This window comes from Salvelinus namaycush, chromosome 11, assembly GCF_016432855.1.
Source record: "Salvelinus namaycush isolate Seneca chromosome 11, SaNama_1.0, whole genome shotgun sequence".
Taxonomy (NCBI): domain Eukaryota; kingdom Metazoa; phylum Chordata; class Actinopteri; order Salmoniformes; family Salmonidae; genus Salvelinus; species Salvelinus namaycush.
The window spans coordinates 2,659,440-2,667,082 of record NC_052317.1 but is presented as its reverse complement, the minus strand read 5'-3'; positions in this window follow the sequence as shown (position 1 = coordinate 2,667,082).

Here is a 7,643-nt window from a genome sequence, read left to right as displayed (position 1 = left end):
AGAATACTGCCTAACCGAATGGAAGCAGCAGCCAACCGAAACATCTCCCAGATGGTCGGCGAACAGGGAGACCTATTTCGCCAACACCACGTCTACCTGGTGCAACTGTGGACGGCTATGGATGAGGTCCTCCGCTTTCTTCAACCTCTAGATCTTCCTCAAGGGGTATCACCCCCAACTAGCGGAGGATCTTCTACCATGAGTCGACCCAGCGAGCCAGCACCCCAGCCTGTTCAGCAGTCTGCCCAGGTCAGTGATGCCCGTTTGTTCCTCCCGGACAAATGACGGGACTCCATCCAAATGGACACCCGGATGTCAGAAGACCTGCTCTCCCTTACCCTGTGGTTCCACGTCGGTTGAGAGTCCTATTGGTTGCCCTCCAGGCCGACATCCCAGAGGTTTACCAGGATCCCCGGGAGGTTTTCTCCAAGACCCACGCCACCCGACTCCCTCATCTCCCCTGAGACTGTGCCATCAACCTTCTAACAGACTCTGCGCAGCCGCATCTACCCCCGTTGGTGGCTGAAACCAAGGCTATGGAGGAGTATATCCAGGAGGTTCTTCAACAGGGTTTCAGTTGCCCATCCACCTCCCCTTCGGCAGGTTTCTTCGTGGCCAAGAAGCTTCGTCCATATATTGACTACAGAGGTCTCAATGCCATCACCACCAAGTACAACTACGCCCCTCCCGTTGACAGCTTTCAGCACAATGTCGGGGCTACTTAGTGATGTCTTATGGATTAGCCAATGCGCCGCCAGTGTTCCAGGCATTCGTGAACGAGGTGTTTCAGGACATGCTTGGGCATCAGGTGGTCATGTATATCGACAACATCCTGATCTACTCGGCCACCTTGGAGCACATCACCCACGTCCGGGTAGTCCTGGAACGCCTCCTGGAGAACCACCTGTACGTCAAAGCGGAGAAGTGCCATTTCCATCAAACCGACATCTCCCTCTTGGGATATCAGATCAGCTCGCAGGGAGTGGCTATGGAGGAGAGGAAGGTAGATGCAGTCAGGTCATGGCCAGTCCCAACCACCATAAACGGACTCCAAAGTGTTTTGGGGTTTGCCAACTTCTACCGCCGCTTCATTAGGAACTTCAGCTCCATTTGTCATCTCTCCTGAAAGGTGGTCCCCGTAATTTGTTGTGGAATCCTGCAGCTGATGAGGCCTTCCACATACTGAAGGGGCATTTCACCTTTGCCCCGTTGCTGAAACACCCAGATCCTACGCTGACCTTTGAGGTGGAGGTGGAAGCCTCTGAAGTGGGCGTGGGGGCCGTCCTTTTCTTTGCTAGAATCAACTTCATTCAGCGCAGGTTCAAAGAACATCAAAGCCGATGTCCCGTCTCCACGATTGGGGAGATGTTCCGGTCCTGAGTGCGCCCTTCATACCACCCTCCTGAATCGTTGCATCCATGCTTTGGGACATAGACGTGACATCTGCCAGGCTGTGGAGCTGGAACCTGCGCCTGCTACATTCCCACAGAGGTAAGGGATTGTCTATTGACCTGGGTGCACACATCCCTTACTGCTGGACTCCCAGGTATCACCCGCACCTCTTAAGTCCTGGTGCCCCACCTTAGCGCAGGACTTTGCCCGCTACGTCAACTCCTGCTCCGTATGTGCTCAAACCAAGTCTCCCCGGCACGCTCCAGCAGGGAAACTCCTTCCTTTTTCTCGTGCCTCAGCGACCTTGGTCCCGTCTGTCTATACATTTTGTTACTGATATTCCCCTGTCTGATAGTTTCACCACTGTTATGGTTGTTGTTGACAGATTCTCCAAATCCTGCCGTTTTATCCTTCTCTGGTCTCCCTACCTCTCTCCAGGTCGCTGAGGCACTGTTCAAGCAGGTCTTCAGCACGATGGCCTTCTGGAGGACTTCGTCTCCGACCGTGATCCCCCAATTCACGCTGTGAGTATGGAGAGCCTTCATGGAGAAGCTGGGGGTCACGGTCAGCCTCACATCTGGGCACCAGCCTCAGTCCAACGGGCAGGTGGAGAGGACCAACCAGGAGCTGGGGAGGTTCCTGAGGAGTCACACTCAGGACCGGCAGAGGAAGTGGGACTGGTTTCTTCCCTGGGTGGAATACGCCCAGAACTCACCTCATCACCACCACTGAATTTTCTCCCTTCCACTGTTTCCTGGGGTACCAGCTGGTCCTTGCTCCGTGGACCCTGAGCCAGACCGAAGCCCCTGCAGTGGATGAGGGGTTCCGGCGTGCAGAGGAGGTTTGGGACGCTGGCCACGTGAGGCTCCAATGCGCTGTCTGCCATCAGAAGGAGCAGGTGAACTGCCACCGCAGTGAGGCACCCGTTTTCCATCCTGGTGATCTCGCCTGGCTCTCCACCAGTACCCTGCTCCGCCTGCCCTGCCAAAAGCTGAGCCCCTGGTTTCTGGCGCCATTCAAAGTTCTCCGGAGGGTCAATGAGGTAACTTACCGATTACAGCTTCCCACTAACTATCGTATCTCACCCTCTTCACGTTTCCCTCCTCTACAACTCCTCTACAACTTGATTGGTGTCACGGCCGTCGTAAGGAGGAGACCAAGGCGCAGCGTGGTAAGTGTACATTCTTCTTTAATAAAAGAACGAACACTGAACAAAATGACAAAACGAACCGTGAAGCTAATATGGATAGTGCAGAGAGGCAACTAAACATAGAATAAGAACCCACAAAACCAAAAGGGAAAATGGAAACCTAAATATGATCCCCAATCAGAGACAACGATAAACAGCTGCCTCTGATTGGGAACCAATTCAGGCCACCACAGACCTACATATACCTAGACTACCAAAACCCCTAGACATACAAAAAACCCTAGACAATACAAAACCAGCATACACACCCTAGTCACACCCTGACCTAACCAAAATAATAAAGAAAACATAGATAACTAAGGACAGGACGTGACAATTGGAGTGATTGACATGATTTGGAAAGGCACACACCTTCTATATAAGGTCCCACAGAGCAAAAACCAAGCCAAGAGGTTGAAGGATTTGTCCGTAGAGCTCCGAGACAGGATTCAGTCGAGGCACTAATCTGGGGAATGGTACCAAAACATTTCTGCAGCATTGAAGGTCCCCAAGAAGGCAGTGGCCTCCATTATTCGTAAAAGGAAGAAGTTTGGAACCACCAAGACTCTTCCTAGAGCTGGCCGCCCGGCCAAACTGAGCTATCAGGGGAGAAGGGCCATGGTCAGGGAGGTGACCAAAAACCTTTATGGTCACTCTGACAGAGCTCCAGAGTTCCTCTGTGGAGATGGGAGAACCTTCCAAAAGGTCAACCATCTCTGCAGCACTCCACCAATCAGGCCTCTTGGTAGAGTTGCCAGACGGAAGCCACATATTGATTCAACAGTAGCTAAGATGGGGAGAAGTATATCCGTAATAAAGCGCTGCTCTGCCTTCTTAACAACACTATCAACAACTGTCACTACAGGCCCTAGTTTTGTCGCACCTTGACTGCTGTTAAGTCGTGTGGTCAGGTGCCACAAAAAAGGACAGCTGGCCCTTGGATGCACACAGAGAGCTAATATTAATAATATGCATGTCAATCTCTCCTGGCTCAAAGTAGAGGAGATATTGACTTCATCACTACTTGTATTTATGAGCGGTATTGACATGTTGAATGTACCGAGCTGTCTGTTTGAACTACTGTCACACAGCTCGGACTCTCATGCATACCCCACAAGACATGCCACAAGAGGTCTCTTCACAGTCCCCAAGTCCAGAACAGACTATGGGAGGTGCACAGTACTACAGAGCCATCACTACATGGAACTCTATTTCACATCTATTAACTGACGCAAGCAGTAAAATTAAATTTAAAAAAAAAACAATAAAAAAAACACCTTATGTGAAGCAACACAAACATAGGCACAGACACATGCACACACACACACACACACACACACACAGAGAGACAATAACATGCGTACTGTATACACACATACACATGGATTTAGTACTGTAGATATGTGGTAGTGGTGGAATAGGGGCCTGAGGGCACACATTGTGTTGTGAAATCTGTGAATGTATTGTAATGTTTTTAAAATTGTATAAACTGCCTTAATTTTGCTGGACCCCAGGAAGAGTAGCTGCTGCCTTAGCAGCAGCTAATGGGGATCCATATTAAATACAAATACTCTACAGTAAACGGCACATGATAGCCCTCTTGGAGCTTGCTAAAAGGCACCTAAATGACTCTGACCATGAGAAGCAAGACTCTCTGGTCTGATGAAACCAAGATTAAACTCTTTGGCCTGAATGCCAAGCATCACGTCTGGAGGAAACCTGGCACCATCCCTACGGTGAAGCATAGTGGTGGCAGCATCATGCTGTGGGGATGTTTTTCAGCGGCAGAGAGACTAGTCAGGATTGAGGGAATGATGAATGGAGCAAATTTCAGAGAGATCCTTGATGAAAACCTGCTTCCGAGCGCTCAGGAGCTCAGACTGGGGTGAAGGTTCACCTTCCAACAGGACAACGACCCTAAGCACACAGCCAAGACAATGCAGGATTGGCTTCGGGACAAGTCTCTGAATGTCCTTGAGTGGCCCAGCCAGAGCCCGGATTTGAACCCGATCGAACATCTCTGGAGAGACCTGAAAATAGCTTTGCAGCGACGCTCCCCATCCAACCTGACAGAGCTTGTGAGGATCTGCAGAGAAGAATGGGAGAAACTCCCCAAATACAGGTGTGCCACGCTTGTCGCTTCATACCCAAGAAGACTAGAGTCTGTAATCGCTGCCAAAGGTGCTTCAACAAAGTACTGAGTAAAGGGTCTGAATACTTATGTAAATATAATATTTCAGTTTGTATTTTTAATAAATTTGCAAAAATGTCAAAAACCTGTTTTTGCTTTGTCATTATGGGGTATTGTGTGTAGAATTATGAGGGGAACCAATTATTTTATTTTAAAATAAGGCTGTGATGTAACACAATTTGGAAAAAGTGAAGGGCTCTGAATACTTTCCGAATGCACTGTAAAATAGTAAATAATGGCTACTTCTCAGAAAGTGTTAAACTGTCAAGAGGAGTAAAACAAGGTTGTCCAATATCGGTATATCTATTTTATATGACAATCGATACGTTAGCTATTCAAATCAGATCAAACAATAATATCAAGTGGCTAGAAAACCAGGGGTTAGAAACAAAGGTATCATTGTACGCTAATGATTCATGTTCTCTCTTAAATCCGCAATTTAGATCCCTCCATAGCCTCATTGATGATCTGGATAATTTTTCTAACCTCGCTGGATTACAACCAAGTTAATTGTACTATATAACGTATTGGATCACAAAAAAATACAACTTTACATTACTGTGTAGTTTACCAATAAAATTATCTAACGGTGATGTTGACATACTCGGTATTCATATCCTGAAGGAAAGAAATTGTCTCACTACAATACATTTTTATAGAAAGTTGGCAAAAAAGATAAGATCTTGCTACCATGGAAAGGAAAATACCTGTTTTGTGGAAAAATCACCCTGATTAACTCTTTACTCATATCCCAGTTTACCTATTTGCTTATGGCCCTGCCTACACCTCCCAACTTTTTTTTCATTATGTGAGCCAAAAGTTTTCTATTTTATTTGGAATGGCAAGCCAGACTACATTAAACCAGCCTATTTATATAATGAACATGAATTTGGAGGGCATAAATGATTAGATATTAAATCATTACACCTCTCACTAAAGGCTTCAGTCATACAAAAGCTATACTTGAATACGAATTGGTTCGCTAGGAGATTAGTAAGAATGGCTCAACCCATGTTCAGGAATGGCCTTTTTCCCTTCATTCAGATTACAGTAACCTCTCACTTTTGGTTATTTGAAAATGAAATCCTCTCCAAAATATAGCTATTTTTGGAACAAGCCATAGAAAGTTGGTAGCAATTTCAGTTTTAATCCACCAGAAAAGACATAACAAATATTACAGCAAATATTATTGTTAAACTCAAATATACTACTTGATTTAAAAAAATAACATTATTTTGAAGAAGAAAAAAACCCCAAAAACTATATAATCTTTGTAAATTATATCATAAATAGGACTGGTGGAGTTATGTCACAAATGCAGCTAACAAAAATATATGAATATATCTGCTCTATCCAAAATTAAAATCAACTAATTGCAGCATTACTGCAAAAATCGAAGAGGCAAGTGGAAGGGGGAAAAAGTACGGAACTTGTCGGCCCTGCATTAAAGACCAAAATTGGTTAAAGAAAATTGTTATTAAAAAAAAGTACCAGTTTCATTTAAGGACCCAAAAATTGACAGCTGTGTCATACAGATTGCAAAACAGTTGGGAAGAGTTTTTTTATGTACTTAATTCATGGCACATGGTTTATGAACTGACACGCAAAATGACACCGGATTCAAAACTTTGAGTTTTTATATTTAAATGATTATACAAAATTCTTGCAACCAATAGAATGTTATATATATGGGGGATACAACCATCCCAGCTCTGCAGATTTTGCTGCGAAGAGACAGAATCATTAGATAATTTGCATGTTCAGGAATGGCTGAAGAATTGCAACATTTGCCTGGAGAAATAGCACTGCTGGGTGATCTGAAATGTCATAGTAAATCAATCAATAATATAATACTCTTAACAAATATGTTTATCTTTAATTTCCAATCTGTAGAAACAATGAGAATAGAAAGGTTCAGAACTTTTGTGAAACACCCCACAGTTGAAAAATATATGGTAAATAAAACCGGATGGTGTTCAGAGATAGATTTGAGGGGTGCTGAAAGATGGGACTAAAAACAAACAATAGATAAATTATGCAAAATATAGTGTGTCTGTAAAATGTATATTGTATGTATAGACTGGAAGTAGAAGCCTAACTGTTGTTGTCCATTAATTGACTCCAAGTAGGAGAGGGGTGGTATGGTTAGGGAAAATAATCAGTGTCACGTGTGCTCCCTCTCCGGCCTCTAGGTCCCCAGGCTGCTCGTTAGGGCGCACACCTGTCACCAGTGTTACGCGCATAATGACACTCACCTGGACTCCATCACCTCCTTGATTACCTTCCCTTTATATGTCACTCCAGCGATGTTCTCCAGTCCGGGGCCTCCAGCGAGGGTGCCCAGTCCGAGGCCCGCAACGAGGGTGCCCAGTCCGGGGCCCGCAACGAGGGTGCCCAGTCCGGGGCCCGCAACGAGGGTGCCCAGTCCGGAGCCCGCAACGAGGGTGCCCAGTCCGGGGCCCGCAACGAGGGTCCCCAGTCCGGGGCCCGCTACGAGAGTCCCCAGTCCGGGGTCGGCGGCGAGGGTCCCCGCACCAGAGGTGCCACCAAAGTGGGGGGAGCCAGAGGCGGAGGGGGGTCTACGTCCCGCACCAGACCCGCCGCCGTAAAGGAGGCCCACCCGGACCCTCCCCTTTAGAGTCAGGTTTTGCGGCCAGAGTCCGCACCTTTGGGGGGGGGGGGGGGGGGGGGGGGGTACTGTCACGCCCTGGCCATAGAGAGGCTTTTATTCTCTATTTTGGTTAGGCCAGGGTGTGACTAGGGTGGGCATTCTAGTTTCTTTATTTCTATGTTTTCTATTTCTTTGTGTTTGGCCGGGTGTGGTTCTCAATCAGAGGCAGCTGTCTATCGTTGTCTCTGATTGAGAACCTA